Below are 15,354 nucleotides of genomic sequence, written 5' to 3' on the forward strand. Positions count from 1 at the left end.
CTTTCATAAAATCATGGTGTTTATTATCGATTCTATGATGACCTTGCAAACAAACAAGAGTTTGTTTTTACTCCCATATTTAAGAAAGGGCAGCAACTTGTGACCCTTTCTCCTACCCTAGATACATCCATTCTTATGAGGAGTCTACTCTTCCATCAACTTTTGTTTCTTTCTTCATCCTTGTGCATGGACTAGACCTTTCACTCTTACACAAAACATGACCTTTGTCCTTTGTGATGATTTTCAGTAGCATGCAAATGATCCGTGAACTTAAACACATGGAGTGAGTAGATTTACATCCTATTTAAAGCACCTAAGTTCACTTATTTCACACCTTGCTCCACTTGCTCAAACCTCCTTACAATAGTTGCATGCTCACATCTTCCATCTTCCACAAAGTCTAAGTTAAAACTTGTATACTTTTCATTCCCTTTTATTTTCCTAACTCTTCCTTGATTATAATTACTAGATTAATTAAGTAGATAATTTATTACTAACTTGTTTATTATTTTGTTGTTATCATGGAATCAAATTAGAGGAGGAAGAGGAAGAGCCTGTTGATCTGAGCATCTTTGATTACATTCAAGACCCGGATAACCTTTAAGGTAACCTAACCTAACCCTCTGCCTTGTAATTATAGAATACTAGTAATCTAGTCAGGAGGCAAATAGACATATCTTGGTAGGATAAGTCTTTCTAACTAGTGTCATATATGTATTTTAGTGCAACATAATATTGATTGTTACATGCATGTTACTGTCCACCTTAAATAAATCACTTAATTAAACTATTATGTGGAAAATTGACAATGTGTCAATCATGTCTATAAGCTTAATAATTGTGTTATCACCTCACATGAAAAATATACCTTTGAATAATTTTTTTTACTATGCACTCACATATTAGACCCACTAAAACAAAGTCAAAATGAAAATTTGTATGTATATGCTAACTTTTATGGAAAATGATGAAACTTCTTATTTGCACTCATTTCGTTTCATGCATGATATAGAGTTGAAATTTTTATATTTTACCTTCTGATTTATAGGACTTTTAGGCGTAGATCTTGTATCGATACGATTTTTATTCTATTTTATAAAATTCCTACAAGCCTGAATAATGTACGAAATTCAGTAAATTATGTACCCTTTTAAAAATAATAAAAATATTACAGGAGTTCAATTATATTATGAGGATTTACCTGGTAAAATCTTGTAAGAAAATACTTAGTTTAGACCCCTTTTCGCAAATAAACAAAAAAAACGCTTTATAGTCTAATCCGATTTTAATACCTTAAATTTAATTGGTGAAGTTACTTTATAAAAATAAAGTTCTATTCAAGTGTAATATAGCAAGGAGATTATACAAATACCTTATTAAAAATAATTATATTAAATTATTCTTTTTAAACTAAAACTACCTTGCTTAGTTATTTTAAATAATTGTTTTAAGAGTTTGAGCAAATTTTATTCTAAAAACCGTTTTAAAAACAACCTTTAAAGATATTAACAAGTGTAAACGTGATTCTTAGCAATTTTGATGAAATTATTAAATTTTGGACTCAAATGCCTTTGAAGATTTTATTTTAAAATACTCGTCTTCACCATTAAATTTTGAGTAAATCAATATGATAATTATGAGGACCTTATTTGAATATTAAATAAAAACTTAAGGACTTGTCTCTAGTCATGCCTTGACTAATTAAAATATTAGTTAAGCTGTGAGTTGGCTATGACGACCTTGGTTAACCATCGACTAATTAAATTAGTCAAGAGTTACTAAGTCAAAGTAAATTTATACTTGAAAATAATGTACCTAGCCATTTCAATCCTTGAATAACGAATTAGAAATAATGAATACTTTCTAATATATTACTTGAATAAGATGTTCCTAATCTCAAATACGAACGCTACTCGATTAAGATTAATACCCATGAAATTCTCATGGAGTAAAAGCGTTTTCCACAACTTTGACTAGGGCCTGCGAGAGTCTGTAAGTCCGGTATCATCCTACCGCCATGTTATCCTAACTGTCGAACATTCCACTTAAATGGGACCTCTGAATCGGTATGCTATTTCCGGTTATCTTGGGTATGCCCCTTGAATGGGACCTCTGAGCCAAGTGCTGTTGTTTTGTCGATATGTTGGGATGGTCCACATATCGATGTATCATCATCTCTATGAGACATCTGTGAGTCTTTCGTGCTATATGTTGGGCACTACCTTGGTAAGTTTTAGGGATCGACGTGTCGGAAGAATGCTTAGAGAGCTTATGCTATACAAGTACGGACAGCACATCCCGAAGCTGCGTGTGGAGGGATTGTCGTTAGGATAGTAGTCGACCAGCTGCCATTGAGGAGCTGCGTGTTCCAATAAGTTGTGGAGTGGGTATATGCGCATATATTGTGATAGAGTCAAATAATGTCGGGTAATTAGGTAATTTTAGTTGAATAAACTTGTCACTAAGCCGGTTTTGAGTGTTAATCGTTGTATTTTCCGGTGAATCCACTTTGGTTGTAATTTACATTTCAAGGTAATTCAAGTACTTCATATTGGTAAGTTGAGATGAAGGAATCATTTTGTAAAAGCCGACTCACAAGTCAAACCCGAACCACGGTCAACCAAGGCGAAGAAGAAGAGAAAAAGGTAAGCCAAGGGAACAAGTGAAAGGTCAAGAAAAGTAAGCTAATGGAAGAATTGGAGCCTTGGCAAATACAAACAAGAGTCAAAATGAAGAATTGAGAACTCGGTTTCACAAGGGTCAACGTTAAACGCATATATCTAAAGTTCTAGAGCTTGTATCGACACAAGGCCAATTGTAGGTGAAAGCTTGTGATCTTAGCTTTCCAACGGTAGATCACACCCCTCATTTGTCTAAGAAACGAAGGATATGTGGCCTTCGAAAGATGCCGCTGTCAGTCTGAAACGCAGCCTGCGTCATATGAGGCAGCCTGCGCTCTGCTCTGGATATTGCAACTCTAGTTCCGTGTTTCGGGCTTTCTTAAGGGACTTAACCTAGATTCTCATGTCTCCCGATATATATCTAGAATTTTGAGATCTAAAGGAACTCTTACCATCATCTACTTAAATCATCTTGTTTAGCAATAATTTCAAAAGGCTTGTGTGTTAAGAAAACTTGATATTTTAGGAAGAAAGGTGTAATCTTTGACATTGAAGGTTAATCTTTCTTCATTTTGTGGGTTGTAACAAGATTATGGAAGGCTATATCCTTCTTTGCTTGGTGTAAATCATCCAAAGTTTCCAACTTTGGTATTATAAGACTCTTTTAATCTCTTTTTATTCATCTATTGATCCTCCCTTATGTTTATTTCTTATGTTGAGTAGATGAATGTTAGAATTGATCACTCTTGCATCTTATTTACCCGACTATTGCAAATTCTAGAGAAATGGTTTAATCTATCTAGGATTATTTAGAGCAAGCTTGTTGTATGTTGAGTTGGTTTAAAGGATTCATGCAATAAGTAGGAAATTTCATGTCTTTTCTCATTTGTATGGTTTAATCTTGTGAGAATTGATCCTAGCTTCTTATCTTGGCACAACTCTTAATGCTCATGTTTGATTTGCACTCATGGTTTAATGAATTGTTGATTAAACTTGAAGGATATGCATGGATGGTTTAATTTGTGTATGTTAACATCTTGATTTGAAAGTATTGGGTGGATAGTAAGAAGAGAGTTATAAAAGAGTCAAACTTTATCATTGTTGGTTACTAAGGAAGGATTACACCAATTCTCTTTAATATTGAATTTTCTTGCTCACCAAGTGTTTGTTATATTGCTTGTTAGAGAAAGATCGCAACTTTACTTTGTTCTCATGTTACCAATCAACTCAAAACCCCCCCTTTATCTATGTTCATCTATTGTTTGTCATTTTTTATAACCATTGTTTGTTTATAAACTTGTCATTAGTACTCAATAGTTTACAATTCAAGTACTTAGCTTAAAAGACCTTATCTTGGGATCAACCCTTACTTGCACTATAATGCTTTATCAATTGGAGTAATCTAGAGTATAGTTTGGCTTATAAATTATTAATTTGATAGTTTAATTCTAATATTCAACGACCTAGTCTTTTGTCTATCAAATTTTGGCGCCGTTGCCGGGGAAGGCAACATAGCTAAAGCTTGTTTTTGAACTATTGGTCTTTAATTAGTGTAGTTAGTCTTTGTAAATATAGGACTCCTTTACTTGCCTTAGTTTGTTTACTTCTTTGATTTGATGACTACTCGTTATTGTCGTCAAACTCATGATGAACCATTTTACAAGTTTTTTAATAGAATGAAAGAGTTTTAACTCTCTACGTGAATACCCTTATGAGATGAGAAAGCTTTGTAATGTGGTATATAATGGGTTGAATGAAGAAACTTTATTCCTTACCGATAAATTGACTAATCAAGAATTTATTGGCAATGCCTATAACTATAAAGAGAAGTGGAAATTATTCCTTATGTTGGCTATTGCGAGTAAACAATTGGAGTTGAGAAATTCACCCCTTAGTGTAGCATGTGAGGCTATTCATAGTGAGGAGCCTGAAATTGAGGATGACCGGTGCCCCGAGGGTAAGAGTTATAGTTGTGACTTGACTACTTCACCTCCCTTACAATCCACTCTTGAGGGATCGTTGAGTGAATTAGCTGAGGAAGTAGAACATAAAGAGGTTATTCACATTTTAGACAATGAGTGTTTTGATGATGGTTCCTATGATAAAGAGAATGATCTTGAGGTTGAAAACCCTCCTCCCCTTAATTTTGATACGAGCTACTCTTATAAAGAGTATTGTTTTTGGGATGATGAGAAGGATGCTTATGTTTTCACCACACTTCTATGCCACTCCCCCGTTTGCTATCTACTAACAACTTGTGCATTAGTGATGATGGTTCCTCGAGTAATAGTTATGTGGATGAGGATAGCTCCTCGGTCCTTAGTGGCCTTGGTGAGGAGTTGTCATGTAAGGATTCATTGGGTAAAATGAAGAAATGAGTTGCGAGCCACCATGAGAGGTAAGGAAAAGTTAAGGTGAAAACCCGAAAGGGCGCCTTAAGCAAAATGAGGGATTTTCAACCAAAAAAATTGAAAAATTGAAAATTGTAACACCAAAAAGATGGAGGGATAAGAAGGGAGTGATAAGGAGGGTCTTGGAAGGAGGCTAGCTTTAGGACTTAATTTCTTTTTGGTCACAAAAATTTATCCAAATTGGTGGTTTTCATATGGGCTACTTATATTGTTGATCCTCTAGGTGTTTGGCCAAGCAAGTAGCATGATCTTTCATTTCATGGAGTGATAAGGGGGTGATATAAGTGAAGTAATTTGATGATTTAGGAGATTGTTTAGACCACTTTGCTATCACCTTGGGATAAGGTGAGAGTGGTCATCTCTCAATAGGTGATATAAGAAGGGTGGTTGTGATGTTGATGAGTCGGAGTTGGAGATGTGTTGTGTCTTGTGTGAGGGATGATATAAGGAGGGTGAGGGAGAGAAGAGTTTGTGTCACCTTTGAATCTAGATTTTCTCTTTAATTGGTGGTTGTTCAAGAGGGAGATATATATAAAAAGGAAGAGGTAAGGGATGAGTGATCATTTACACTCATACTCACTTGTAGACTTGCTCAATTGTTTGTCTTGGGTTTTGCTCGGGACGAGCAAAAGTCTAAGTGTGGGAGTATTTGATAGAGTCAAATAATGTCGGGTAATTAGGTAATTTTAGTTGAATAAACTTGTCACTAAGCCGGTTTTGAGTGTTAATCGTTGTATTTTCCGGTGAATCCACTTTGGTTGTAATTTACATTTCAAGGTAATTCAAGTACTTCATATTGGTAAGTTGGGATGAAGGAATCATTTTGTAAAAGTCGACTCACAAGTCAAACCCGAACCACGGTCAACCAAGGTGAAGAAGAAGAGAAAAAGGTAAGCCAGGGGAATAAGTGAAAGGTCAAGAAAAGTAAGCTAATGGAAGAATTGGAGCCTTGGCAAATACAAACAAGAGTCAAAATGAAGAATTGAGAACTCGGTTTCACAAGGGTCAACGTTAAACGCATATATCTGAAGTTCTAGAGCTTGTATCGACGCAAGGCCAATTGTAGGTGAAAGCCTGTGATCTTAGCTTTCCAACGGTAGGTCACACGCCTCATCTGTCCAAGAAACGAGGGATATATGGCCTTCGAAAGATGCCGCTGTCAGTCTGAAATGCAGCCTGCGTCATATGAGGCAGCCTGCGCAAATACACGCAGCCTGCGCAAATACACGCAGCCTGCGCTCTGCTCTGGATATCGCAACTCTAGTTCCGTGTTTTGGGCTTTCTTAAGGGTCTTAACCTAGATTCTCATGTCTCCCGATATATATCTAGAATTTTGAGATCTAAAGGAACTCTTACCATCATCTACTCAAATCATCTTGTTTAGCAATAATTTCAAAAGGCTTGTATGTTAAGAAAACTTGATATTTTAGGAAGAAAGGTGTAATCTTTGACATTGAAGGTTAATCTTTCTTCATTTTGTGGGTTGTAACAAGATTATGGAAGGCTAAATCTTTCTTTGCTTGGTGTAAATCATCCAAAGTTTCCAACTTTGGTATTGTAAGACTCTTTTAATCTCTTTTTATTCATCTATTGATCCTCCCTTATGCTTATTTCTTATGTTGAGTAGATGAATGTTAGAATTGATCACTCTTGCATCTTATTTACCCGACTATTGCAAATTCTAGAGAAATGGTTTAATCTATCTAGGATTATTTGGAGCAAGCTTGTTGTATGTTGAGTTGGTTTAAAGGATTCATGCAATAAGTAGGAAATTTCATGTCTTTTCTCATTTGTATGGTTTAATCTTGTGAGAATTGATCCTAGCTTCTTATCTTGGCACAACTCTTAATGCTCATGTTTGATTTGCACTCATGGTTTAATGAATTGTTGATTAAACTTGAAGGATATGCATGGATGGTTTAATTTGTGTATGTTAACATCTTGATTTGAAAGTATTGGATGGATAGTAAGTAGAGAGTTATAAAAGAGTCAAACTTTATCATTGTTGGTTGCTAAGGAAGGATTACACCAAGTTCTCTTTAAAATTGAATTTTCTTGCTCACAAAGTGTTTGTTATATTGCTTGTTAGAGAAAGATCGCAACTTTACTTTTTTTCTCATGTTACCAATCAACTCAACCCCCCCCCCCCCCTCCCTTATCTATGTTCATCTATTGTTTGTCATTGTTGATAACCATTGTTTGTTTATAAACTTGTCATTAGTACTCAATAGTTTACAATTCAAGTACTTAGCTTAAAAGACCTTCTCTTGGGATCGACCCTTACTTGCACTATATTGCTTTATCAATTGGAGTAATCTAGAGTATAGTTTGGCTTATAAATTGTTAATTTGATAGTTTAATTCTAGTATTTAACGACCTAGTATTTTGTCTATCATATTGACAGGAGCTTGATCAGCTTTACTACCTTTCAGATATCTTGGCAATTATTATTTTACGGTTGCGATCGTGTGCAAACCTTGAGAGTTATGATTGTTTTGGTGCCTCGAAGTGTATGGGACGTGTCACTTAAATGGGACCTCTGAGTCCATTCATTAGCCGTCTATTCTTCCCCACGATTCTGGTTGCTAAACCAAGTCAATTTAGTCGTCCGGTCCTATTGAGCACTAGGGGTGAGATGTAAACCTCCTAGTATCGATATGATCGACGAGATTGCATTGATGCTCCCACTCGTACTCAAGGTGAGATGCAAGCCGTGAGTATGCGTGTGACATTAGTAGTCACGTCCCGTGCTTTTTGTGAAGAAAATAAATATTTTAAAAAGAAATGACTACAAGTTTTTATCCGCATAACATCTACTTGGATTTACCATATGTTGATTTATATAACATGTTGTTGAACAATGTCGTTATATTCACATATTTATTATGTCATATGCCAATATGAACCAATGTGTTACTTCATGTACATATCACATGTGTGCACGTCTGTATTGTAATGTGACTGGAGTTGTATGTTTGACCGCCTAATTGAATTACTAATATTCTTCATGATAAGAGGCCGTTGATAGAGGACGGTTAGGTTACTCCCACTAAGTGGGGAAGTTTTATTTTAATGTTGTTTCAGGTAACATGGATCTTGAAGACTTGGACTTAGGAGGGGACTGTCGAGAGAATAAAATATCCTATGTTGATCTTTCATGAGTTTATGTAACAAACTTTTATTAAAGTCGGACCTTGTTTAATTTGTAATTTGGATATCAGACCTGGTTTTATGTTCTAAACAGCCAGTTTTATGAAGCAACTCGTTACGAGTTGACGGTTTTAATTTTTACTGATTTTTATGACTTATCTTTCTTTCCGCTTTCGTTAATTAAGTCATTAGAGAAACTGGGTTGTTACAACTCATACTTAAACCATTATTGCATAGAATGTTATTTGTGATACTATTATTTTGTTTCAGGCTCAAGGTTTTGTCAATGTCCCTATGAGATGTGATAAGGAGCTTCAACAGTTGCCTCTTGTGGTGCCCCCTCATTTCCGCTCCATGGTTTCTAACCTCCGAGACTATTCCTCTCAATCTATTCAACATGTTGGCTATTCTCATCTTCTTCAACCAACCGAAAAACCAACAACCGAAGACGCAAGGGAAGAAAGTTCACCTATGGGTCATACATCGCTCATCTCAATGGAATGGGCTGAAGATTTACCTTTGAGACACTACATAGACGCATTAATCCTTCCATATCACCCATCGATGAACAAGGTACCCCGGAGCCTTCAAACGAAAACAGTTAATGACTCGTCTTCGAGGGAAGAAAAAAACTTGAAGAAATTAATGTTATGTAATAGTTTAGACAATGAATGGATTAGACTTTTTAGTTCGTAGACTTAGTACCTAAATCCCTTGTGCTAAACAATTTGGTGTGCAAAACACTATTTTAATTTTAATAGACTATTTTGTGTTCAAATTGAGTAATTGGGTTTGTGTTGTGCAGTGGAATTAAGTAGGGAGGAAGGAAACTCGATGTATTTATGTTGTGCAGTGAAATTAGGTAGGGAATAAGGGAAAACGATGATGAACTATTAAAAAAAAATGAAGCTGAACAAACACGCCACTCGTAATGACGTTTCTTGAGCCATAAACACGCCATTCGTATTGGCATGTTTCATTTGTACCATTTTTTTTTCCCATTTTCTGAGCTTCCTTTAAAAATAGAGCTGCATAGACACGCCATTCCTGGGTGCGTGTTTGCCTCACAAGACACGTCATTCGTATTGGCGTGTTTGAGTCCAGTAGCTGCTCAAATTTGACACTCTCTTAGTCACTATAAACACGCCATTAGCAATGGCGTGTTTGTTCCAATTTTTAGGTTTTGAAAACCCGATTCTACGTGGACACCATTTTGACAATTATTTTCAAAACCGGCCCAAAATGACAAATACTTTATTTTTGAGCATTATTTTAAAAACGGATTCATGATTGGGAAGGAAGGAGTATATACAAACACGATTATGTATTAAAATTGCTAATCATGTCTCTATTTTTACTTGTTATTCCCCTAAAAATTACTACTTGTGGGTTAATATCCGTATACTACCCTTTAATTGTAGGACTATAACGTAAAATTCATATGTAATTTATAGTCATAAAACGAAAATAACAAGGAAACGATAAAGATTAGAAATCAACCTCGGGTCCTTTGATGCACGGCGTAAAGAACAGAAATCAAACCAGATTCCCTCCTAATTGTTGCACCCAAGACCTTGTCCGAGATATGCCCTTGTGCTAGATGGTGTTCTCCGATTGCCTTGCAATATTGGGAGAACTGATATGAGTTTTGTTGGATGAGAGATCCGAGTTCTGAGAGGCACAATTCCCAAAACCCTAGTTTTGTTTCAAATGAATCAGTTAGGTTAAGAGGAGAGAATTGCTCTCCTTTTGTTGAGCTCGGCCAAGCCGTGGGTTTGATTAGGGAGGGAGTGGGCTTTTCACTTCCTCCTTATTAAACTCGTGGTCCGACTCATCTCGCTAAATGTATTTGACGCGGTCTGATTATAAACTGTTATCGGTTATCGGAAATTAAGGCATCAGCTAATAATACGGGTTAGCTGAATTATTAATACGTGTCCGACAAAACAGTGTTGTATAATTATTCAATATACATTAATTAAATATAAATCGCTTATATTTAATTTTACGAATTAACTGGTTAATTCGCCTTAGCCCATGATATTTAATCTGTATTAAATATAATATCTCAACATCACATATTTGACTAATTACTAGTCAAATAACTCGGACTAACTGGTTAGTCAATTTTGGCATCTACATGACAGTATTTTCATACCGTCACATCTCTCGAACGTATCCTATAGGTGTGACTTTTAGGGACGATTGATCACCGCCATCCGTATGACAATAACGTCAAACTTATCTAGCAAGCCAACCGTTATTGATAAACGTGGATCAACTGATAATAATACCAAAAGTATGCCCTTTGATCCTTTTAGAGGTTTATAAGTCCTTGCACTAACTGTTAAGGACACCAACCCCAACAAGCTCCCACTTGTCTGTACAAGTGTGTGTGCAATGACGTTATCCGCACTAACTGGAGGACACAAGCTCCAACAAACTCCCACTTGTCCGTACAAGTGTATGTGCGATAACCGATTCTCATATTCATTTAAAATTTCTCCCACTCAATGTAAAACAATTTGCAGATCTGGATCCACAAAGGTCGTATTTTACAATCGATCCGTATCTAGAGTGGTTTCCCCGACTAGAGAGTAACTTAACCGATAAAACGAATCCGTATCCGAGCATGGCCATGCATTTCGATTCTGACTCCTCGAGTGGCCCCGAGAAATATCGAGTACACGATAAAGGCTGAATATTTCCTTCAACTCGACTCCTTCCGATCTAAGCACAGCATGAAATGACCCAGAAAAAATCTACTTGACCCCTGTTACGGATGACCGTGAGAAAGAAACCAAAGTCACCCAAAATCTGCCGTAGTCTCAAGAGAAAGTCGATAGTCAAAGAATCGACTCTTAGGATCACCATGGAAGTCCTATCCACGACCGGGCACGAATGTTATAAAACATTTAGGACTTCACGTCGATGTCACAATTGTGTCCTACGAGATATCCGTATAACTCGCCTCCGTGATTGGTCAGTCAACCGGTTGACTTATGGCTCGTTGAACCCACCATCAACCAACGTCACAAAATAATTGCCGAGTTATCAGCTCATGTGGGCAATCAAGGACTGAAAAGATATGATGTTTGTTCAGATCACTTTGTGGTGTTCAAAATTGTCGTACAATTCCACATGAAAAACAAAATATATAAAAATTATCAAAACGATGATGTTGTATAGAGTACAAAGGAGAATGAATCTAATCCATAAAAGAGTACTACAACTCAGGAACACGTTTGATTCCCATGGAATTAACGTGCCCTTCATGCTTATCTTGTCGTAATGCTTTAGTGAGAGGATCTGCTATGTTATCATCAGTAGCAATCTTTTCTATCACTACTTCCTTTTGCTCCACGTAATCCCGGATTAGATGAGCTTTCCGTTGTACATGTCTAGATTTGTTGCTAGACTTAGGCTCCTTAGCTTGGAAGATGGCACCACTATTGTCGCAATAGATGGTGATCGGGTCATTCGAACTAGGCACTACAGATAGTCCATGTAAGAATTGACGCATCCATATCGCTTCCTTTGTTGCTTCAGACGCGGCATAGTACTCGGACTCGTCGTAGAATCTCTTTGTTACGAGTTTGTTTCGAACTCTTCCGGTGACTGCAGCGCCATTAAGAGTAAAAACGAATCCGGATCGAGATTTCGAGTCGTCTCGATCCGTTTGGAAGCTAGCATCTGCAGAATCGGTTGCGCATAGCTTTTGTTCGCCTCCATAAGTCAATACCCAATCTTTAGTCCTCCGGAGGTACTTAAGAATGTTCTTGACAGCCAACCAATGCGGTTCACCTGGTTCTTTGTTGGAATCGACTTGTCATACTCAATGCATATGCCACGTCCGGACGTGTGCATATCATGGCATACATGATTGATCCTATTGCGGAAGCATAAGGAATCCGTGTCATGCGCTCTTTCTCTTCCGGTGTCTCGGTGCCACGAGACTTGCTCAAATGCACCCCTGGAGCCATAGGAAGGAACCCCTTCTTGGAGTTAGTCATGCTGAATCTCTCTAGGACTTTGTCTATGTAAGACTCCTAACTGAGAGATAACATCCGTCGTGATCTATCTCGATAGATACGGATGCCTAGAATTCTTTGTGCCTCTCCCAGATCTTTCATCTGGAAATGGTTTTTCAACCATACTTTCACCGAAGTTAAGAGAGGTATGTCATTCCCAATCAGGAGTATGTCATCGACATACAATATTAGGAAGACAATCTTGCTCCCACTCGACTTGATATATAGACATGGTTCCTCGACCGATCGAGTAAATCCATTTTCTTTTATCACTTGGTCGAAGCGATGATTCCAACTCCTTGATGCTTGCTTAAGTCCATAGATGGAACGCTTAAGCTTGCACACTTTCTTAGGATGTTCAGGATCGATGAAACCTTCGGGTTGTACCATGTACAACTCTTCCTCCAAAAAGCCGTTTAAGAAGGCGGTTTTCACGTCCATTTGCCAAATTTCATAGTCATGAAAAGCGGCAATCGCTAAGATAATCCGAATGGAACGCAGCATGACTACGGGTGCAAAAATCTCATCGTAGTGCAAACCTGGCACTTGGGTGAAACCTTTAGCAACTAGTCGTGCTTTGTAGATATCTTGTTGACCTTCCACAGAATGCTTTATCTTGTAAAGCCATTTGCATTGAAGGGGACGAACCTTAGCAGGTAAGTCAACAAGATCCCACACGTTGTTCTCATACATGGAGTCCATCTCGGATTGCATGGCCTCAAGCCATAGCTTTGAGTCAGAACTTGTCATGGCACCTTTATAGGTTGCGGGTTCACTACTCGTTAAGAGTAGAATGTCATCTATGTCATGTTCCTCGACTATACCAATGTATCTGTCCGGAGGAATAGAGACTCTTCCCGACCTCCTAGGTTCCTCAGGAATATTTACCGTAGCCGGGATTGAAGGAATCGGTTCCTCCAATGGTTGCTCGGTGTTTGGTTCTGGAATCTCCGACAGGTCGAAGGTTCTATCACTCTTTGCATTCTCGAGAAATTCCTTCTCTAAGAATGTCGCACTAGCCGCAACAAAAACGCGTTGTTCGGTTGGCGAATAGAAGTAATGACCAAGTGTTCCTTTAGGATAACCTATAAAGTATGTCTTGACCGATCGCGGGCCGAGCTTATCCTCGTGTCTCCACTTGACATAAGCCTCGCAGCCCCAAACCCGTATAAAGGACAAGTTAGGGACCGTTCCCTTCCATAGTTCATATGGAGTCTTGTCAATGACTTTAGACGGACTTCGGTTTAGTATTAGAGCGGCCGACATAAGAGCATAACCCCATAATGAATCGGGTAAAACCGTGTGACTCATCATGGATCGAACCATATCAAGTAGTGTTCGATTTCTCCGTTCGGACACACCATTCAACCGTGGTGTTCAGGTGGAGTTAATCGTAGGGCAATCCCACAGTCCTTTAGGTGTTGATCAAACTCATGAGAAAGATACTCGCCACCACGATCTGAACGTAGTGTTTTAATCTTTCTACCTAATAGGTTCTGTACCCTATTTTGGTATTCCTTGAATTTCTCAAAGGATTCACTTTTGTGCTTCATTAAGTAGACATAGCCATATCTACTTAAATCGTCCGTGAAAGTGATGAAATACCTATAGCCTTCTCGTGCGGTGATTGACATAGGACCACATACATCCGTGTGTATGAGTCCTAATAGGTCAGCAGCGCGCATTCCAACACCTTTGAAGGAAATTCGAGTCATCTTACCGATGAGACATGATTCACACGTGCCAAATGATTGAAAATCAAAGGCCGAGATAGCTCCATGTTTGATGAGCTGTTTTACGCGTTTCTCATTAATGTGTCCCATACGGCAGTGCCATAGATACGTTTGATCTTTGTCACCGACCTTTAACTTTTTATTCATTACGTGTAATATTTCCGTGGTCTGATTTAAAACATAAATTCCGTTCATGGAGACTGCCTTGCCATAAATCATATTGTGTAATGAGAAAATGCAAGAATTATTCTCTATTACAAATGAAAATCCAAGTTTGTCAAGTGCAGAAACTGAAATAATGTTTTTCGAAAGACTGGGTACATAATAACAGTTATATAAAGATAACTCGAATCCGCTAGGAAGCTGGATCACATATGTTCCCCTCGAGACGGCAGCCACTCGTGCTCCATTCCCGACACGCAGGTCCACCTCACCCTTTACGAGGGGTTCGATGTTTTGAGCCCCCGCACATGATTACACGAGATGAGAACCACAACCAAGTATCAAGTACCCAAGTTCCGTAACTTGCGTGGTTAATCTCAATCATATGAATAAAAGTAGAAGAGAGAGAAGACATACCAACAGGTTTAACACGACCTGCCTTTAAGTCCTCATGATAAACAGGACATGTGCGTCTCCAATGCCCAGTCTTGTGGCAATGATGGCATTCCATGTTTTCACTCTTGCTCTTTGTCACGCCTGATGAGTTGCTCGACTCACCAGGACCACTCTTACCTGGACCTGACTTCTTAAACTTCGGTTTGCCTACTGCTAGGCCTGGCTGAACTTTGCCCTTACCCTTGCCTTTGTTTGACACAACGAGAACATCCTGTTTTATGCTCCCACTGAACTTCATGTCCTTCTCGGTCTGTACGAGAAGGGAGTGCAGTTCATGGGGAGTTTTCTTCAAATCATTCATATAGTAATTCGCTCTAAATTGCGAAAAACCATCGTGGAGTGAGTGAAGCATGCGGTCGATAACAATGTTCTCGCTAATGTTACAGTTAAAGGTCTCCGACTTCTCGACATTCTCAATCATCTTTGAGAATGTGTGGGCTAACGGTTGGCCCTTTCGAGTCTCGCATCAAAGAAGCGAGTGGTATGCTCATAGGTCACGATTCTCGGTGCTTTCGAGAATTCCTTAGTGAGCGTGGTGAAAATCTTGTTTGCACCATGGGCTATGAAGCGTTTCTGCAAATTGGGTTCCATTGCAAAAATGAGTACGTTTTTAATCGCACCCGCTTCCAAGGCGAAATCGTTATACTTGTCGATCTCGTTAATTCCGGCCGTGGGGCACGGGTTTGACGGCATGGGCTCAGCAGAAATTTGAGCTTCCCGTCAGCGGCGCAAAGCATTCCGTAATGCCGCCTCCCGGTCCGCGAAGTTGGATCCATCATTCTTCATCGAG

The 15,354-nt window shown here is 38.3% G+C and overlaps 1 long non-coding RNA gene across 1 annotated transcript; it reads left to right on the forward strand.

The window, feature by feature from the left end:
• The first annotated feature begins 344 nt into the window (after positions 1-344).
• Positions 345-8,934, forward strand: LOC141629454 (uncharacterized). Its single transcript, XR_012537286.1, has 3 exons — positions 345-414; positions 537-605; positions 8,117-8,934. It is a non-coding gene; the product is annotated as an uncharacterized LOC141629454 (long non-coding RNA).
• The last annotated feature ends 6,420 nt before the right edge of the window (positions 8,935-15,354 follow it).

Source organism: Silene latifolia, chromosome 2 (assembly GCF_048544455.1).
Source record: "Silene latifolia isolate original U9 population chromosome 2, ASM4854445v1, whole genome shotgun sequence".
Taxonomy (NCBI): Eukaryota; Viridiplantae; Streptophyta; class Magnoliopsida; order Caryophyllales; family Caryophyllaceae; genus Silene; species Silene latifolia.